The sequence below is a fragment of the Manis javanica genome, chromosome 4, assembly GCF_040802235.1.
Source record: "Manis javanica isolate MJ-LG chromosome 4, MJ_LKY, whole genome shotgun sequence".
Taxonomy (NCBI): Eukaryota; Metazoa; Chordata; class Mammalia; order Pholidota; family Manidae; genus Manis; species Manis javanica.
In genome coordinates, this window is record NC_133159.1 from 96,516,441 (window position 1) to 96,536,695 (window position 20,255).

General features: G+C 38.5%; 1 protein-coding gene across 4 annotated transcripts in view; it reads left to right on the forward strand.

The window, feature by feature from the left end:
- The first annotated feature begins 1,170 nt into the window (after positions 1-1,170).
- SLC16A1 (solute carrier family 16 member 1) overlaps positions 1,171-20,255 on the forward strand; it is a 47,603-nt gene continuing 28,518 nt past the window's right edge. Inside the window, exons 1-4 of one of the 4 annotated variants that reach the window (XM_037005400.2) lie at positions 1,173-1,338; positions 6,697-6,734; positions 7,546-7,638; positions 8,410-8,567. The gene's annotated coding sequence lies outside the window, so the exon portion shown is untranslated. Of the gene's footprint in view, positions 1,339-6,696; positions 6,735-7,545; positions 7,639-8,409; positions 8,568-20,255 lie in introns of all 4 variants that reach the window. The other 3 variants (XM_037005398.2, XM_037005401.2, XM_037005399.2) reach the window with 3 other exon arrangements.

Below are 20,255 nucleotides of genomic sequence, written 5' to 3' on the forward strand. Positions count from 1 at the left end.
GGTATTTCTCAAAAGTCAACAGAGACATTTCATGATTATTCAATTTGATCAGTTCAACAGATACACTTCAGTATCTGGACTTTCTCAAGAACCTACAAGTGCTCTCACAACAAAATCAGGCTCTGGAGTCAGACTTCACATTTTGGCCACTGCTTCTGTGACTTCTGGAAAGCTATTTAAACCTCTCTGTGCCTGAGGTCCCGTATTTGTAAAATGTTAATAATAGGACCTACTTCATAGGGTTGTGAGGATAATTAAGGTGAACTGCTAAGTATATAATCAGCCGTTCAAAACTGCTAGCTATAATTATGATGTCCTGTCCCGAATATAAAGTGTCCACAAAAATTTGGCCTCTGCGTTCTCATTTTTCCATGTTTCCGACATACACACCCTCCCCCTTGGGAACCGTCTCGCTACCCTCTGACCTGCTCTTCTTTCCCGACTTCTGTGTTTAATATCCACCATTCTTCAAATGCCACAAGCCAGGCTCCGTAGCGAGAAAGTTCCGTAAATTCTCTCATCAGAACCACCAAAGCGCCTGTGAGGTCGGTTCTATTACCGTTGCCATTTTAGAAAACAGGAAACAGGCCCTGAAGGTTTGAGTGCCTTCCCCGAGGTCACTGAACTCAAGTGGCGGGGCCACAGCGCGCGCTCCTAACCGCCGGCCCCGGGGCCCCTTCCCCTCTGCCCGGGCCCGAGGCGCGCCCGCGTCCGTTCAAACCCTGCCCAGTGCCTCCTCTTCCAGTCGCTTCCCGGCTGCTTCGCGCGCCCATCGCCCCGACACCTGAGTCCGGCCCCTGGGGGCGCGTCCTGTCGCGCTCGGCGACTTCTCCCTTTTCTCCGCCAGAGGCTGAGGGTGAGGCCCACGTTGGTGTCCTGCGCGTGTAGGTCACCGCGAGCTCCTCGCACAGCGGCGCCGAGGCGCGAGTTTAGCAGAGAAGAGCGGGGCAGCAGAGCGCGGGTCTCGCCGTGCTGCCGTCACGTGGCGGGGAGGGGGCGCCGGTGCGCGCGAGCAGGAGAGCGGGGGCGCGCGCCTGAGAGCGTGTGGAGGCGCAAGTCGCGGTTCGGGTGTCTGTTTCGGGGGGAGGGGGCGGCGGCCGGGAAGGCTGACTCCGCCCCCTGTGCGCATGCTCCGGCCTCGGCGGGTTATAAGGCAGCCCCGCGGGCACGGCCCGACAAAGTGCAGGCGAGCTGCGACGTGACTGTCCTGGCGCGTGGGTGCCCTAGCGAGCGAACAAGGCAGCCGGAGGAGGACGCGACCGGGACCCTGAGCCCCGCGGAACTCCAGCTGTGCCGCCGCGTCACGCACACGCTCGGCGCCGCGAGCCCCGCATAACGGTTAGTTGGGTAACGGCCGGCGGCTGCTCTCGGCGCGGACCCCGCGGTGCCCTAGCTTCCTTGGTGGGTCCAAGGGAGCCCCGGGGGAGCGGAGACCTTGGTCTCCGCGGGAGGGAGGCGCCCCGGCAAGGACCTCGTGGCCGCCGGCAGCCGCGTGGCTCCGGAGCGCAGCGTTGGTGAAGGAGACCTTGAGACGCGGAGACAGCGCCTCTCCCAGCCTAGCTGCGGCCCCGTGGTCAGGTGCTGGCCACCGGCCTGGCTGAGGAGTTGGGTGGTGGTGCCGGTGACCTTGGGGAAGTCTCTTCTCCCCTAAATGATGAAGAGATGCTTTTGGTCTGGAAAAGGGAAGACGTGTGGCTGATTAACGTGGTGCCTGCGGACTCTCCTAGCCGCCCTCTGCTGCGCGTTAAGGGACCTCGTTAAGGGACCTCGGGGCGGGAGTTATTTTGGATTCGTGGCATGCCCGCCCCAACCTTCTCAGCCAGGCAGTCCTGGTCCCACCTGGTGACTTGCCGTAGTGGTTTGGGGAGCTGCAGGGTTCGAATAGACTGCCGAAGGGACATGCCGCTGGCCAACTCCCGGGACTGGTGCTGACGGGAACTCTTTGTCATTCAACCTGTGGCTGCAAAACGTACGCCGCAGCGCCCTGGCGCTCTGGGTCTTTACGGCGGCCCTGTTGAGAGGAATCTGAAGGATAGCGTTACACTTGGTCAGATGCACGCGTTAAGTACATCCTTTTTTTCCACGTGCGTTTTAACATTTCATTTCTTTGTCATGATTTAATTGGTGCGAGAAGTATTTGTCAAAATTAGTTTGTAATTCGTCTTGACCAAGAAACAAACGTATTACTCCTTAGTTTCCAGTTGTCTGCTTATAAACTCGGCGTCTACTGATAACAGTAAATGTTTACAAGCTACTTTGCCATAACTAGTTTTGAATATTTTTTTTCAAAAGTTCTGGTTTTGAAGTAAAATGTGTACACGTCATTGCCGTGCTAAAGCAAATGTGGTACCGGAATGTCGTGATAGGGTGAACTCTGAATTGTGAGAGAGCTTGGAGAGTGTGAGTAGGAATTAAGCCATTAGTAAACAATTTCCATGTCAGCTACCAGCCCAGTGGGGTGAAGCAGAGACGTATCTTTAGCTTTTTAGTAAAGCATTAAATAGTACCCATAAATCCAAGTCTCCTATTTTGGTGTATAACTTTGCCTGCAAGTTGTCATAGAAATGATACAAGAATTCAAGACACCTAGCTTTTAAAAAATATTAAACAAAAGTTGAACGTTCTTCAGTAATTCAGAGTTTAGATAGATGTTGTTTCATCATATTGCAGTGACCCTTGTTAAATATGCACATTAATGGTCTGGGGAGCATTTTGTGAGGTTTTTATAGCTGAATAGATTTAAAGGTTTATTTGTGAGTTTAACATAATAGGCTATAACATCCTGAAACAGATTAAAAAGGAAAAAAGGTCATCCACCATACAATGAAACCAACTGATTAGTATTGCAATAATTTATGTATCTTTTGACTTTTAAATCTCAATTGACCAGCCAGTCAGGTTCCCATATATTAAGGATTAGGAAACTGAGGAGAGGTTAAGTATATCATTTTAGGTCTGAAAACTTATTAATGGTTGGGTGGAAATTACGTGTTTCACTCTTGAGCTTTCTTTAAAATTGCAACAATGGACATGAATTATCTCATACTGAAAGTAGATATTTTGAATAATAACTTTTCCCAACTTACTGTGTTTTCAATCTACTTCATAATATGTATTCCTATGCAGGGTTTAGGTCCCTGTAAATGCCTACATGGGCATTCTGTTTTTGTTGCACCTGAGGACTGGGAAGGTAGGACTTGGATATGAGAAAAACAGTTAAGAAACTTGTGAATTTTATTTGTTAAGCAATTTGTTATTGGCTATACAAGGCATTTTGAGAGACTTGGGATTCAGCAGTGAACAAATTTCAGCCCTATCCCTCGGGAGTTTATGGTCTTACCTAGAAAACAGATAAATACACAATAGTCACAGTAAGTATTGTGTGCTATGATAAAGGAACAACAGGTTCCTATGGAAACTATATTATGTAGATGTGAAAAGACAATCAGTTTAGAATAGAAGCATTCTGGGTAGGCTTCTCTGAGTAAATGCTATTTAACTTTTAGACTTGAAGGTTAGGACCTAGCTAAGCCAGGGAATCATAGTGGGAAGAGCATTCCAGACAAGAGTACTGAAGCCACAGGAACAGGGTGGATGAGTAAAACTGAAAAATTTTCACCAAAGCTAAAGCATAAAGAGGAAGAGAGGAAGAAATGGAAGTTGAGAGAGGTAAATAATAGAAGGCCTTAGAAGTCATTTAAGGAGTGAGGGAAGGGACTAGGTAAAAAAGTTCAGGGAGGCACTCTTGTCTGGAAGCTAACTGAAAGCAGTTTTAAGAGTTTTAAGTGGGCTAGGGATAGCATGATCAGAGTTTGCATTTTAGAAACATCACTCTGGCTACAACGTAGAGAACAGGGAGGCTTTTGGAGTGTTGTAAGACTACAGTGTTGGACAAGATGGACAGTAGCAAAAGGATGGAAGAGAGAGGGTAACAGAGAAGATTAGGTGGTGTTACAGATGTGATAGACTGGGGAATCCAGAAGAGTTAATGGTATCTCCCAGGTGTCTAACTTGAGCAAATACGAGTTTATAAAAGTAATATTTGTCTCCATGTAACCAGTGGGGACATTAAGAGGTTGTGTGACTAGCCCAGGGCTGCTCAGGTTATAAGACTTAGAAACAAAACTCAAATCCATTCCTGTCTTGTCTGTGCTTTTGTTTGTGTTATCAATAGTGATCTTTTTATTTTTTCCCTTCTAAACAATTTATTATGGAACATTTCAAACACCACCAAAAGCCATTACGGTTTCATCTGTATGTTCCCCCACTTAACGCACCCACCCACCCATCATCACTAGATTATTAAGAAGCAAATCCTAGATATATTATTTCATCTGTAACCAGTTAAGTGAATCTCTAAAATAGAGATGCCTCTTAAAAAATCATAACCATCATACCATTATCCCACTTTAAAAAAATTAACCAAATAACCAAGAAATATTCAAAATTTCCTGTATTGTTTCAAAATAACTGGTTTGTTTGATTTGGGATCCAAATAGTCACATGCGACATTTGGTTCATATATCTTTTAATCTACTGTTTCCCCAGTCCTCATTTTCCTTGTAATTTTATTGAAGGAACCAGGTTATTTTTCTTCATTCTGTGTTTTGTTGAATGTGTCCTGCTCGTATAGTTTTAGCATGTCCTAGTTTAACTTGTCCCTGTATTCCCTGTAAATTGGTAGCTAGATTGAAGATTTTGCACAATGTCGATTAGTTCAGGTTTGACTTCTGAGAGTAGGGATGGTGTGGGGGAGAGGGCAAATACAATTCATAGGTGGTGATAATGTATGGAGGCATATGACGTTTGATCGTCCCTCATTCTGCTATATTAACAGCCTAGTTCTATTATTGCATTAGTGGTTTGCAAATGGCAGTATTTTAACTGTGCATTTAACATTCCTTCTTAATTGAGAACTAGAATATCTGTATTAAAGAGAAATACATTTTTTTCAGTTTTGCTGGGATAAAATTTACATCACTGTTTAAGGTGTGCAACATAATGGTTTGAAATATACTGTGAGATGCTTACTGCAGTAAGTTTAGTTAGCATCCATCATCTCATATAAATATAATAAAAGTAAAAATGAGAAAAATTTCCTTATGATGAGAACTCTTAGGATTTACTCTATAATCCTAAGTGTTAACTATAGTCATCATGACACCCCTACTACTTATTTATCTCATACCTGAAGTTTGTACGTTTGACCACTTTCCTCCAAGTAGTTTGAATAGGAAGGGAAAATTTAAGTTTGTGTGTTTAATACAGTATCATATATGATTGAGGCACTATCTTTTTGGAGTAGTACATTTAATATAACCATGTATGTCCTCTTTAAAAGCCAGTATTTTGTTAAAATGTTTTTAGTGCCATGTTAATGTTTCAAATGGCTTTTAGTATTTGGAATGTTTAGAATTTCTGTTCTTAAGCTGCTGGGGTTTGGTCTTCTCTGTTCTTTCTTGAAGAGTTTGTATGTTCCTATAACTTTTGGAGAATTTCTGATAGAATCACTACCAAATCTGAACCTCTGCTGTAACCAAATTACAGATTGTAAGTTCCTTGAGGATGGGGATTGATTACTTTTAATCAATCATCTGCTATTCCAGTTACCTTTTATGCATTCCAAACTTAATGTGTTGCTTAAGATTTATTATCTCTGCCTGTTTCTCAAATTTCCTTCTTTCTCAAACCTAGTCTTTTCTTTTGACTACCAAAACCTCCAAGTTTAAAACTCTGAGTCATCTTAATATTTCTCTGTGGATCCCTGCCCTACCAAATGCAATTAAGTGCCAAACCCTTATCCCATTTATTATCTCTTGTGCCCATCCTTCCTCCCCTGACTCATTCTTAACTACTGCTACCTAATTTAGGCTGCTGCTATGATTGGTGCTATCACTGCATTCCTCTTCAATCTGTCCTATGATGTGTTGCCAGTTCTGGTTATGTCATTTCTCTAATCAACCTTCTCATGGTTTTCTCTAGTACCTAGCAGATTTAGGATTTGGATAGATATAAGTCTTCTACAGTATCTGGCTCCGGTTTGCCTTTTAAATTGTGTATGTTCTTTAATTTTCCCTGATGAACTGAAATTTTCCTCTATGCTTTTTTCCCTGTAAATTTTTTTTTCTCCTTTTTTTTGGTTGTAGGATCTATTTTGTAATGGATCTGTATGGCAGGAAGACTAACACTGGTGACCCTGCATCATATAGAGAAGTAATTAAAACAGCAATAAGTATCTTAAGAAAATGGTGATTTTTCTTCTAGGGTCACAGTGTATACAGTGACACTGAGTTCACATCCGCCATGAGAGTGAGACTCTGCAAGGGCTGAGCCACTGAGGAGTGACATTGACTATTTATGCAGAAGCAGTAGGACCCAGCTCTGTTGGTTGTCCCACTACCCTTTTGCTAATCACAACTCATATTGTTGAATCTGATTTGATTATAATGACTTAGCCTTTGCATAAATCAAAATATATGAGCATTGATATTTGATTAAAAATATTTCTTCCTTATGTTTTTGTTCTTCCTATCTAAATCCTCTGAATATTATTGATTGAATGGAAGCCTCATGATTCTGCTCTGTGTGTTAGACTGTTTTGGATAATAACAGGGCTTTTGTACATTGTCTGATTGAATTTTAAGAACCAAAACTAAGCTTTTACTTTAATAGCTTTTTCTTCTGTTCTTCTATTAGGGGTGTTTAACCTGGGATCTGCAGATTGATCCTCCATGGTGAGTGGAATCCAGGGAGTCTGTGAACTTAGTTGGAAAAAAAATCAACATCTTTTCATTACTCTTTAAGTAAAATTTAGAATTTATTTCAACTATGAATGTAGACATCAAACCATAAGAGCATTAGCAGTACCAGTGACTTTGTCACCAGTATAAATCACATATTTTCATGTCATAATACTGTGGTTGCAGCCTTCTTAAAATTGTTTAAATGTATCACTACTTTAAAATTACCGTGGTTACTAGACCCATTAATCTTACCTAATTTGTAATTTTAAAGGCACATTATTATACCCAGTTAAAAATATTTTGACAAGTACATCTTTGTATTTTATTTTATGCACTTAAAAACATTATTCTGACAAGGACTCCATAGGTTTTACCAAAGTGTCAAAGGAATCTGTTGCACCAGTCTCCTGGCTCTTAACTCCTGTACTTCTGTTCAGATGAGAGTGTGATACAACACAACTCACAAATCATGATGTCACAGATTCTGTACATTCTTTGGCCATTGACTTTTGTGTATTAAATCATCATAAATTCTGATCACACAGATGTGAAGGAACAAAATGCTTGTGTGTATACTAAAGGTGAATAAATTATTTTCATAAATTCAGGCAGGATAATTTTCCTCTCTTCAGAAAGTGTATGTTTTTTTAATAACTTAAAATTACTGTTTCCAGAGGCATTCTATTTTAAGGGCCATTAGTTAAATGGAACTTTAGGTGTCTTCATTGACTTGGATTTTCTTGCTCTCTTTCCAAGCATCAGCAAATGTGCTTGAAATTGCTTCAAATCTTATCTTTGACAGCTCGCTGTATAAGATGAAGGCTTTTATTTTGCTCAACTCGGGGAACACCTTCAGAGATCAGTGAACGTCAGGTTTGAAATACCTGCTTAGTAGGTTAGAAATATATACGGCATTCTATTGTTACTATTTAATATGTTTGTGTTTCCTCTATCACCTTGAAAACTTCTTGATGAAGTGCATAGAATGAAGAGTGGTTTAATTACTGTAGTTTCCAGGAAAATAAAACACTTATTTGGAAATTGTATATTTATAATAAAGAAACTGTTACTATCTTCATAACAGTACAAGATTTCTTTTGTCTGCAATTAAAAAGTCTATTTAACTGTAGTGTGTCTTAAGGTAACACTGACTTCTTTTTGGTGTATCTTTAGTAGCTGTGAACATCTAAAAAAGCTGTTGCAAATATTTGAGGATGGTGGCTATTGCTTTAATGCCAAGCAGTATTCAATTTTAATGCTTTTTTGTGGCTTGTCATAATAAAACAAGAAAATAAAACAACTCAGTTCTTTATTTCAGCTGATGAGGGTCAAAGGTAGCACAAAAATTAAGTTCAGATTTATTCAAGGGAAGTTTATTAAACAATTACGTGTGTAAGAAATTAATAGAAATGGATGAAGAAATATGTATTTTAAAATACGATTTGAGAACTTTTAGAATGAGACTAATGATTTAAAATGAAATGTTACTGTATCACTATGTTGTCTCCAGTCCTCAAAACTTAAGATATTTTTTATGGGAAACTAAGTGCAGTGTTAATTATTTCTGTGAGTGAATAGTTCAATTCAGTTTTTTGCAAGAAATGGGAAAGCTTTCTTTGTTGCTTATCTTTTAATGAATTTTAATCCACTTATTCTCCCCATTTAGTCTTCAGAATACTGGAGGTGAAGTAGATTCCAGCAAAAATGCCAGCTTTTATGCTCAGATACTCATTTACATTCAAAGTAATAAAGTGACACAAGCCTGACAACACATCTATTTATAATTTTAATCCAGCCAGAAATTTCTTCATATTCTGGAACAAGGTAGGTCATTAGTAAATTGAAATGGCCACTTAGATGTTGATTTCTTGAATATGTTTTTGGGTCGTTGAAGAAAACAAAACACATACAGGTATTTCAGAATACCTGGAATTTTGCCAAGCAAAATCTACCATTGAAAGATATAGCCTCCAACTTCCCTTTTTTTACTAATGCTTACATTCTTATATTTTATAAAATGTGAAATGGGTCTATATTTAGAAACTCTTGCTCAAGCAAGAAATAAATTAACATGAGAAAGGAACAGCACAGAGAAGACAAGTAGTGATTTTACAGCATCTTATTACACTGATGGACAGTGACTGTGAAGGGGTATGTGGGGGGGACTTGGTGAAGTAGTAAACATAATGTTCTTCATGTAATTGTAGATTAATGATACCAAATAAATAAATAAATAAATATCCAAAAAAAAAAAGGTGCCCCTGGGACAAAGAAAAGCCAGAGAAAGGAACAGGACATGGTCTCAACATGGACAAATGGCCAGTTTTTCAGTCTGTGAGAGGCAGGTAAAAATGAAGCTTAAAGAAGGCAAAATCTGCTGGTGTAGTAATAACCCAGAAAGTGAGACCAATAAGTTGTGTGTGCCAAAAGTTGTATTCAGTAATTTTTTTCTTTATTTAAAAAAAAAAATAGTTTTCTGTCTCTTTGACTGTAGAGGGCACTAGGCCCAGAAAACATGACATTTTTGGTTTTTTTTTTTTGAGAGGGCATCTCTCATATTTATTGATCAAATGGTTGTTAACAACAATAAAATTCTGTATAGGGGACTCAATGCACAATCATTAATCAACCCCAAGCCTAATTCTCAACAGTCTCCAATCTTCTGAAGCATAACGAACAAGTTCTTACATGGTGAACAGTGCAAGGGCAGTCATATCACAGAAACTTTTGGTTTTGATCACACATCATGAAGTATAAACAGTCAAGTCAGATATGATTATTCATTTGATTTTTATACTTGATTTATATGTGAATCCCACGTTTCTCCCTTATTTTTTATTTTTTATTTTTTTAATAAAATGCTGAAGTGGTAGGTAGATGCAAGATAAAGGTAGAAAACATAATTTAGTGCTGTAAGAGGGCAAATGTAGATGATCAGGTCTGTGCCTATAGACTAAGTATTAATCCAAGCTAGACAAGGGCAACAAAACATCCACGGATGCAGAAGATTTCTCTCAAAACGGGAGGGCGGGGGGTGCGGGGCGGGGTTCTAAGCCTCACCTCTGTTGATCCCCAATTTCTCACCTGATGGCTCCTCTGCATGTTAGAGGGGTTTTTATGGTTTCATATTTTCCCAACTCAAAAACCGGGAAAATCAGATTCCTTGGAGTTCATTTAATGCTAACATTTGGTAATAGGGGAGGTTTTAATTTTTTTTAAGTGGAAAGAATAATTTCTACTGTCCTTCATAATTTATGATCTCAAAGCATACATCCAAACTAATTAGGGAAACAGTTACTTAGTTTTTGTTTTTAGAATTCAGAATTAATTTAGTTTTAGTTTCAGAATGCTACCCAAGAAGCACTGAGTAAGATATAGTTGAGGAAATTAACTTCATTTGGCAAGGTGTATTCAGAAAAACAATAAGGAGGTATTGGTATCTGGAGTAAAATTTTAGTGCTCAATAAAATTAGAATGGTGGAAATTGTCAGTTAATGAAAACTAATTTCACTTTTGCAAATTACTAAATGCTGTATCACATCAATATGTGAATGTGTAACAAAACTATCTTGTTGTCTTTTTATGTTTCTGACTTGGTCTTTAAGACTAAGGTGTCCTAAAGCACTGGTGCCACTTGATGGTTGGCATGTCCTTTTCTCCCTGGGGAATCATGTAATTGACTGTCTCTTCCCTTCTTGCTCATTCACAACTTAGATTGCCTGAAGCATGATTCCATAATGGACTATGAACACAAACTTTAAAGTCCTTTAACCTACCCTTCTCTACTTATAACTCACTTGTAAGCCTTATCAAAGTCTCTCTTATTTTTCCCTTTCCTCCTTTCCTCTCTGGTTTATGAGACAAAAGAACCTCTATCTTTGCTAATAGGTGTGAGAAGTACTAATCATACAACAGTATCAAGGACAAGGAAACTTGTAAGTATATATTTTAATTAAGACTGATGTAATAAAGAAGCAGTTCTACTAACTTCTCTTTAACTTTGAAATATCCAAAGAAGTTATTTCCTAGTCTTTGGATATCCTCATCCCTAAAGAGGACTACTGTAAATTGATCTCATGGTTTTTGTTTTAGTTAATTATGCTTTTCTTTTCTAAAATATATTACAGACATACATTACTTTAGCTTCTCTATGATGTGACTCTGAGGAGGAGCCTAGGTGCCTAACCACATTGAGGTGGAAAAGTACTGTGGAAGTTAGGAATTTGCAGTGAAAAATAAAAATGAATTTTGTGCTTCTTTTGACTAGGTGGCCAACTTTTACCCAAGAATCTTAATGCTCAGCCCTAAATAACCCACAGACCTGTTATATTGGAGAGCTAGCTGCTTTTTATTCATCTGATACTAAATACCCCATGCACTTTTAATGTAGAAAAAATGTAGGTGGTGGTTATTGTCTGTCTTGAAATAAACTTTACCACTGTTGGCAAATACTAAGAATATTGGTGCTCTTAAGTTTTAAAGTATGGTACATCTGTAGAGTACAATACCATTATTCAAAAATAATACTGTAGAATTAGACACATATCAACAAGAGTTTCTGATATTGAATGAAAAGAGCAGGCTATAAAGCAGCATACAAATACAATCCCGTGCTTGTATGCTCTTGTATGACTATCCTGGAAGTACGTTTAAGATACTGTACATCAAAATGTGAATAACTTAAGTGAGGGTGGTAGAATAACAGGTAAATTCTGTCTTCTCTTCACAGTTGTATCTTTTAATTTTTAAATAATGAGCACATACAACTTGTCTTTTATTTTTTTAATTTAAAATCTTTAAATTCTTTTTTAATTAAAAATTTTTATTGAAATATAGTTGATATACAGTATTATATTGGTTTCAAGTATACAACATAGTGATTTGGCAGTTACCTACATTATTAGATGCTCACTCCAACTAGTGTAGTTACTATCTGTTAACAAAGAAAGGTGTTACAGAATTATTGACTGTATTCTCTATGCTGTGCTTTCATCCCCATATCTAGTTTGTGAGATGATTGAGATTTGTGCCTCTTTATCACTAATTTTTCATCTTTCAAACCTTTGCTACTTTGTGTTTCCTTACTATAATATGTCTTTGAAACAAATGAAACAACACAGGTGTATGGAAAGAAGATAGTGTCTCCCCAACCTCCAAACAATGTTGTTTTTTTTTTTATTTTTATTTTTTATTTTATTTTATTTTTATTAAGAGAAAGGAATATTATCAGAAAAGAGTACCTCCATAGCTGATCATCTGACACCCTTTAAGTGATCAACATTAAGGATATTTAAAGCATGTGTTGATCTTTGATTTACCAATAGTTTTATCCTATCAAGGAGTAATCCCCCTTTTCTTTCTTTCTTTTTTTTTAATCTTTAATCTACACTTACATGAAGAATACTATGTTTACTATGCTCTCCCCTATATCAGGTTCCCCCTAAAAACCACATTACGGTTACTGTCCATCAGCTTAGCAAAATGTTGTAGAATCACTACTTGTCCTCTCTGTGTTGTACAGCCACTCTCCCCTTTCTCCCTCCCCCCCCCATGCTAATCTTAATACTCCCCTTCTTTTTCCCCCCCCTTATCCCTCCCTGCCCACCCATCCTCCCCAGTTCCTTTCCCTTTGGTACCTGTTAGTCCATTTTTGGGTTCTGTAATTCCGCTGCTGTTTTGTTCCTTCAGTTTTTCCTTTGTTCTTAGACTCCTCAGATGAGTGAAATCATTTGGTATTTCTCTTTCTCCGTTTGGCTTATTTCACTGAGCATAATACTCTCCAGCGCCATCCATGTTGCTGCAAATGGTTGGATTTTTCCACTTCTTATGGCTGAGTAGTATTCCATTGTGTATATGTACCACATCTTCTTTATCCATTCATCTACCGATGGACATTTAGGTTGTTTCCAATTCTTGGCTATTGTAAATAGTGCTGTGATAAACATAGGGGTGCATCTGTCTTTCTCAAACTTGATTGCTGCGTTCTTAGGGTAAATTCCTAGGAGTGGAATTCCTGGGTCAAATGGTAGGTCTGTTTTGAGCATTTTGATGCACCTCCATACTGCTTTCCACAATGGTTGAACTAATGTACATTCCCACCAGCAGTGTAGGAGGGTTCCCCTTTCTCCACAGCCTCGCCAACATTTGTTGTTGTTTGTCTTTTGGATGGCAGCTATCCTTACTGGTGTGAGGTGATACCTCATTGTAGTTTTAATTTGCATTTCTCTGATAATTAGCGATGTGGAGCATCTTTTCATGTGTCTGTTGGCCATCTGTATTTCTTTTTTAGAGAACTGTCTGTTCAGTTCCTCTGCCCATTTTTTAATTGGGTTATTTGTTTTTTGTTTGTTGAGGCGTGTGAGCTCTTTATATATTCTGGACGTCAAGCCTTTATCGGATCTGTCATTTTCAAATATATTCTCCCATACTGTAGGGTTCTTTTTGTTCTATTGATGGTGTCTTTCGCTGTACAGAAGCTTTTCAGCTTAATGGAGTCCCACTTGCTCATTTTTGCTGTTGTTTTCCTTGCCCGGGGAGATATGTTCAAGAAGAGGTCACTCATGTTTATGTCTAAGAGGTTTTTGCCTATTTTTTTTCCAAGAGTTTAATGGTTTCATGACTTACATTCAGGTCTTTGATCCATTTTGAGTTTACCTTTGTATATGGGGTTAGACAATGGTCCAGTTTCATTCTCCTACATGTGGCTGTCCAGTTTTGCCAGCACCATCTGTTGAAGAGACTGTCATTTTGCCATTGTATGTCCATGGCTCCTTTATCAAATATTAATTGACCATATATGTTTGGGTTAATTTCTGGAGTCTCTAATCTGTTCCACTGGTCTGTGTCTCTGTTCTTGTGCCAGTACCAAATTGCCTTGATTACTATGGCTTTGTAGTAGAGCTTGAAGTTGGGGAGTGAGATCCCCCCTACTTTATTCTTCTTTTTCAGGATTGCTTTGGCTATTCGGGGTCTTTGGTGTTTCCATATGAATTTTTGAATTATTTGTTCCAATTCATTGAAGAATGTTGCTGGTAATTTGAGAGGGATTGCATCAAATCTGTATATTGCTTTGGGCAGGATGGCCATTTTGACGATATTAATTCTTCCTAGCCATGAGCATGGGATAAGTTTCCATTTATTAGTGTCCCCTTTAATTTCTCTTAAGAGTGACTTGTAGTTTTCAGAGTATAAGTCTTTCACTTCTTTGGTTAGGTTTATTCCTAGGTATTTTATTCTTTTTGATGCAATGGTGAATGGAATTGTTTTCCTGATTTCTCTTTCTATTGATTCATTGTTAGTGTATAGGAAAGCTACAGATTTCTGTGTGTTAATTTTGTATCCTGCAACTTTGCTGTATTCCGATATCAGTTCTAGTAGTTTTGAAGTGGAGTCTTTAGGGTTTTTTATGTACAGTATCATATCATCTGCAAATAGTGACAGTTTAACTTCTTTACCAATCTGGATTCCTTGTATTTCTTTATTTTGTCTGATTGCCGTGGCTAGGACCTCCAGTACTATGTTAAATAACAGTGGGGAGAGTGGGCATCCCTGTCTGGTTCCCGATCTCAGAGGAAATGCTTTCAGCTTCTCGCTGTTCAGTATAATGCTGGCTGTGGGTTTATCATATATGGCCTTTATTATGTTGAGGTACTTGCCCTCTATTCCCATTTTGCTGAGAGTTTTTATCATGAATGGATGTTGAATTTTGTCAAATGCTTTTTCAGCATCTATGGAGATGATCATGTGGTTTTTGTCTTTCTTTTGTTGATGTAGTGGATGATGTTGATGGATTTTCGAATGTTGTACCATCCTTGCATCCCTGGGATGAATCCCACTTGGTCATGGTGTTTGATCCTTTTGATATACTGTTGAATTCTGTTTGCTAATATTTTATTGAGTATTTTTGCATCTACATTCATCAGGGATATTGGTCTGTAATTTTCTTTTTTGGTGGGGTCTTTGCCTGGTTTTGGTATTAGGGTGATGTTGGCCTCATAGAATGAGTTTGGGAGTATTCCCTCCTCTTCTATTTTTTGGAGAATGGTACTTTTTTGGAGAATTCTACTTTAAGGAGAATGGGTATTATGTCTTCTCTGTGTGTCTGATAAAATTCCGAGGTAAATCCGTCCGGCCCCAGGGTTTTGTTCTTGGATAGTTTTTTGATTACCATTTCAATTTCTTTGCTCGTAATTGGTTTGTTTAACTTTTGTGTTTCTTCCTTGGTCAGTCTTGGGAGGTTGTATTTTTCTAGGAAGTTGTCCATTTCTTCTAGGTTTTCCAGCTTGTTGGCATATAGGTTTTCATAGTAGTCTTTAATAATTCTTTGTATTTCTGTGGAGTCTGTCATGATTTTTCCATTCTCATTTCTGATTCTGTTGATTTGTGTTGATTCTCTTTTTCTCTTAATAAGTTTGGCTAGAGGCTTATCTATTTTGTTTATTTTCTTAAAGAACCAGCTCTTGGTTTCGTTGATTTTTGCTATTGTTTTATTCTTCTCAATTTTGTTTATTTCTTCTCTGATCTTTATTATGTCCCTCCTTCTGCTGACTTTAGGCCTCATTTGTTCTTCTTTTTCCAGTTTTGATAATTGTGATGTTAGACTATTCATTTTGGATTGTTCTTCCTTCTTCAAGTGTGCCTGGATTGCTATATACTTTCCTCTTAAGACTGCTTTCGCTGCGTCCCACAGAACTTGGGGCTTTGTGTTGTTGTTGTCATTTGTTTGTATATATTCCTTGATCTCTATTTTGATTTGTTCATTGTTCCATTGATTATTTAGTAGCATGTTGTTAAGCCTACATGTGTTTGTGAGCCTTTTTGTTTTCTTTATTGAATTTATTTCTACTTTTATACCTTTGTGGTCTGAAAAATTGGTTGGTAGAATTTCAATATTTTGGAATTTACTGAGGCTCTTTTTGTGAGCTAGTATGTGGTCTATTCTGGAGAATGTTCCATGTGCACTTGAGAAGAATGTATATATCCTGTTGCTTTTGGATTTAGAGTTCTATAGATGTCTATTAGGTCCATCTGTTCTAGTGTGTTGTTCAGTGCCTGTGTGTTTTTACTTATTTTCTGCCCGGTGGATCTATCCTTTGGGGTGAGTGGTGTGTTGAAGCCTCCTAAAATGAATGGATTGCAGTCTATTTCCCTCTTTAGTTCTGTTAGTATTTGCTTCACATATGCTGGTGCTCCTGTATTGGGTGCATATATATTTAGAATGGTTATATCCTCTTGTTGGACTGAGCCCTTTATCATTATGTAGTGTCCTTCTTTATCTCTTGTTACTTTCTTTGTTTTGAAGTCTATTTTGTCTGATATTAATACTGCAACCCCTGCTTTCTTCTCACTGTTGTTTGCCTGAAATATGTTTTTCCATCCCTTGACTTTTAGTCTGTGCTTGTCTTTGGGTTTAAGGTGAGTTTCTTGTAAGCAGCATATAGATGGGTCTTGCTTTTTTATCCATTCTATTACTGTGTGTCTTTTGATTGGTGCATTCAGTCCATTTACATTTAGGGTGACTATTGAGAGATATGTACTTATTGCCATTGCAGGCTTTAGATACGTGGTTACCAAAGGTTCAAGGTTAGCTTCTTTAGTATCTTACTGCCTAACTTAGCTCGCTTATTGAGCTGTTATATACACTGTCTGGAGATTCTTTTCTTCTCTCCCTTCTTATTCCTTCTCCTCCATTCTTCATATGTTGTGTGTTTTGTTCTGTGCTCTTTTTAGGGGTGCTGCCACTTAGAGCTGTCCCTGTAGAATGCCCTGTAGAGGTGGTTTGTGGGAAGCAAATTCCCTCAGCTTTTGCTTGTCTGGGAATTGTTTAATCCCGCCATCATATTTAAATGATAGTCGTGCTGGATACAGTATCCTTGGTTCAAGGCCCTTCTGTTTCATTGCATTAAATATATCATGCCATTCTCTTCTGGCCTGTAGGGTTTCTGTCGAGAAGTCTGATGTTAGCCTGAGGGGTTTTCCTTTATAGGTGACCTTTTTCTCTCTAGCTGCCTTTAAAACTCTTTCCTTGTCCCTGATCCTTACCATTTTAATTATTATGTGTCTTGGTGTTGTCCTCCTTGGATCCTTTCTGTTGGGGGTTCTGTGTAATTCCGTGGTCTGTTCGATTATTTCCTCCCCCAGTTTGGGGAATTTTTCAGCAATTATTTCTTCAAAGAGACTTTCTATCCCTTTTCCTCTTTCTTCTTCTTCTGGTACCCCTATAATACGAATATTATTCCTGTTGGATTGGTCACATAGTTCTCTTAGTGTTGTTTCATTCCTGGAGATCCTTTTATCTCTCTCTATGTCAGCTTCTATACGTTCCTGTTCTCTGGTTTCTATTCCTTCAATGGCCTCTTGCATCTTATCCATTCTGCTTATAAATCCTTCCAGGGATTGTTTCACTTCTGTGATTTCCTTCCTGACATCTGTGATCTCCCTCCAGACTTCATCCCATTGCTCTTGCATTTTTCTCTGCATCTCATCCCATTGCTCTTGCATATTTCTCTGCATCTCTGTCAGCATGTTCATGATTTTTATTTTGAATTCTTTTTCAGGAGGACTGGTTAGGTCTGTCTCCTTCTCAGGTGTTGTCTCTGTGATCTTTGTCTGCCTGTAGTTTTGCCTTTTCATGGTGATAAAGATAGTTTGCAGAGCTGGTACGAGTGACCGCTGGAAGAGCTCCCCTTCTTGTTGGTTTGTGGCCTTCCTCTCCTGGGAGAATAGCGACCTCTAGTGGCTTGTGCTAGGCAGCTGTGCGCAGACAGGGCTTCTGCTACCGGCCCATTTGCCATGGAGTTTATCTCTGCTGTTGCTGTGGGTGTGGCCTGGCTGGGGCTGCTCCTCCAAAGTGGTGGAGCCCGGTTGGAGGCGGTGCGGCTGGGAGGCTATTTATCTCCGTAAGGGGCCTCTGTGCTTCCTGTTTCCCAGGGGGTAGAGTGCCCAGAGATCCCCAGATTCCCTGCCTCTGGTCTAAGTGTCCTGTCCTGCCCTTTTAAAAGCTCTCTCCAAACCAAAACAACAGCAACAACGAAAGAGGAAAAAGAAAAAAAAAAAGGAAAAAGGAAAAAATGCGCGATCTTCTTTGTCCTCAGGCGCCGGTCCCAGTTATCCGCTCACCAGTCCTGCTGCCCTGCCTCCGTAAGCACTGGGGTCCCTGTCCCTTCAAGGCTTCCAGCAAGCACCCCCTTCTCAAGGCGCTGGGTTCTTTCAGGTGTGGATGTGGTCTGGATGTTGTCCTGTGTCCTCTGGTCTCTATTTTAGGAAGAGTTTTCTTATATTTTCATAGATCTATGTGTTTTTGGGAGGAGATTTCCACTGCTCTACTCACGCCGCCATCTTGGCTCCGCCCCAACAATGTTGTTTTATACTTAACAAAATATATTTATGTAGTTTATGTAGTTTACTTAATTTGTTTACATGTTTGCCTGCTTTCTTCCCTAGAATCTAACCTCCATGAGGGCAGGGAGCATATCTGTTTTGTTTACTGTTTTCGCTCCAGGAACTCAAATTTTGTGTGAATGGCAAAAAAGTTTGGTGTGTATTCTGATACAGTGTTTTAAATGATTATACAGTTCTATGATGTGTAACATTTAAACTCTTAATTATAAAAACAATCATGGAATTTAGGACATTCACAGTTGATCCTCTCTGGGTCTCATGACCTTAATAGTCTTCCTTCATATGAACCTTTATTAGTTAACAAAATATGCCTCTTTTTATTGCACTGATAAAAACTAACCCTTATTCTTTGGTATTGTAGAGTTAATAAAGAAAGTTACACCGCAGTTTGTGCTTAGATAGTTGAAAGGAAGGGTGAAGTGTCCAAGTAATACAGTTAGGAAATTGTGTATAGACAAGTAGACAATTAATCTGCTACTGTAGAAGTACTACTTTTTACCTTGGATGGGGTATTCAGTAGCTAATGGGCTTCATCTTTTTCTTTTTGAAGTAGTAACTCAGAGCTTTATGTTTTTCATGCCATGTCTGCTTAAGAGAAGTCTACTTTTACAATTGGGAGCCAGAAACCTAGTAATGAAAGATGCTAAGTTGGATCTCATTGAACTTTGTTCTCATGTTCTGCTATTTATCAGCTAAAGTAAAAATAGTTTTTAGTTTCTTGAAACCTTTTTATAATAAACATTTTAACTGTTTCATGATATTTCATGATATCTTGTCCTTAAAGTTGAACTACTAAAGGGAGAAATATTTTTATTGGAATTAGCTTATAGTTTGCAAATCAGACTTAAAACTTAAAAAAAAAAGTCATTTTTCTTTCCCTTATTTTGAAAACTATTTTCAAATTAAAATGCATACTAATTAATGTATACCAATACTATCTATTCTGTAAGTCTACAAATAGATTACTTACATTTGAAAGAAGTTGAACTGGTGTTAAGAAAAGAAATAAATAAAATTAACCTTCAACAGGGACACTGGAACCCAAGTTGAGTTTATACATGTTTTTGGGACCATATTTCTTCCACCTAGCTCCTTGGATAAAAATCATGCTTATTTGGATGAATAGATGCTCACTATTATCTTACAAGGATAATTAAAAATGTTTGTTGCAGATTCAGATTATTGAACCTGACATTGGCTGAGGCTAATAAAAGGATTAAATAAATAAGTACACACACATACACATGTATGTATATTCATTACCTTTAAGTACACCATATTAGTTTTCCCACTTGCAGATATGATCACCTTTATTAGTTCTCTATACTACTTCCAAAACGTCAATCCTCATTTTTAAAACAGCTACAAGAAAATTAGGATTGACATTTTTTAAATGGGGATCACTATAACAATGTCATAAGAGTCTTCCAGAGTATTAAAGTCAAGAAAAGTTGATTGGAATTGTGAATCGATATAGGCACAGTCAAGCAGACATATAGATGAAGTTGATTTTTTATTACTATTAAGTAAATATTGGGCATTCGGTATTTTCTTAGGAAATTTGGTTGAAGTTGGAAATAGCCAAAATTTCCCATGTGTATCATTCTTTGAATAGTTTGCCCAGCTTGTTCATGGTATAACAAAAGTATTTCTATTTGCTGCCGTATAGAATATTGATGTAAAAGGTGATACACTAATTGGCAGAAGGACTTGTAGGAACACTTAAATAGAATTCATTAAACAAGTCCAGAATATTTACAATGCATGTCATTTGGTGGTGGCACTAAATTCCATTCTCTGGAAATCTTTCTCAGTGCTGGGTCTTTAAGTCCCATTGGCTGGGACTTCATGGCAAATTTGCGTTTCTGCCTTTCCAAAAAATTTCAGACTTGAAGCTTTGCTCATCTGAGCAAAAGGTAGCTGACTAACATTTGCTGAAGATCCTTCAGAGAAAGCTATCATTCACGAGGTAGAAAAATGTCATACTTGAACAATATGTACATAAGATTCCAGTGGACAGAGGTGGCAAAAGGCTGGAAATTAAAGGTGTTCATTTTTTATGTTGGAGAAACCCTCTCTCCCTCACCCTCTGACACCCCCTTCTGTCTTATT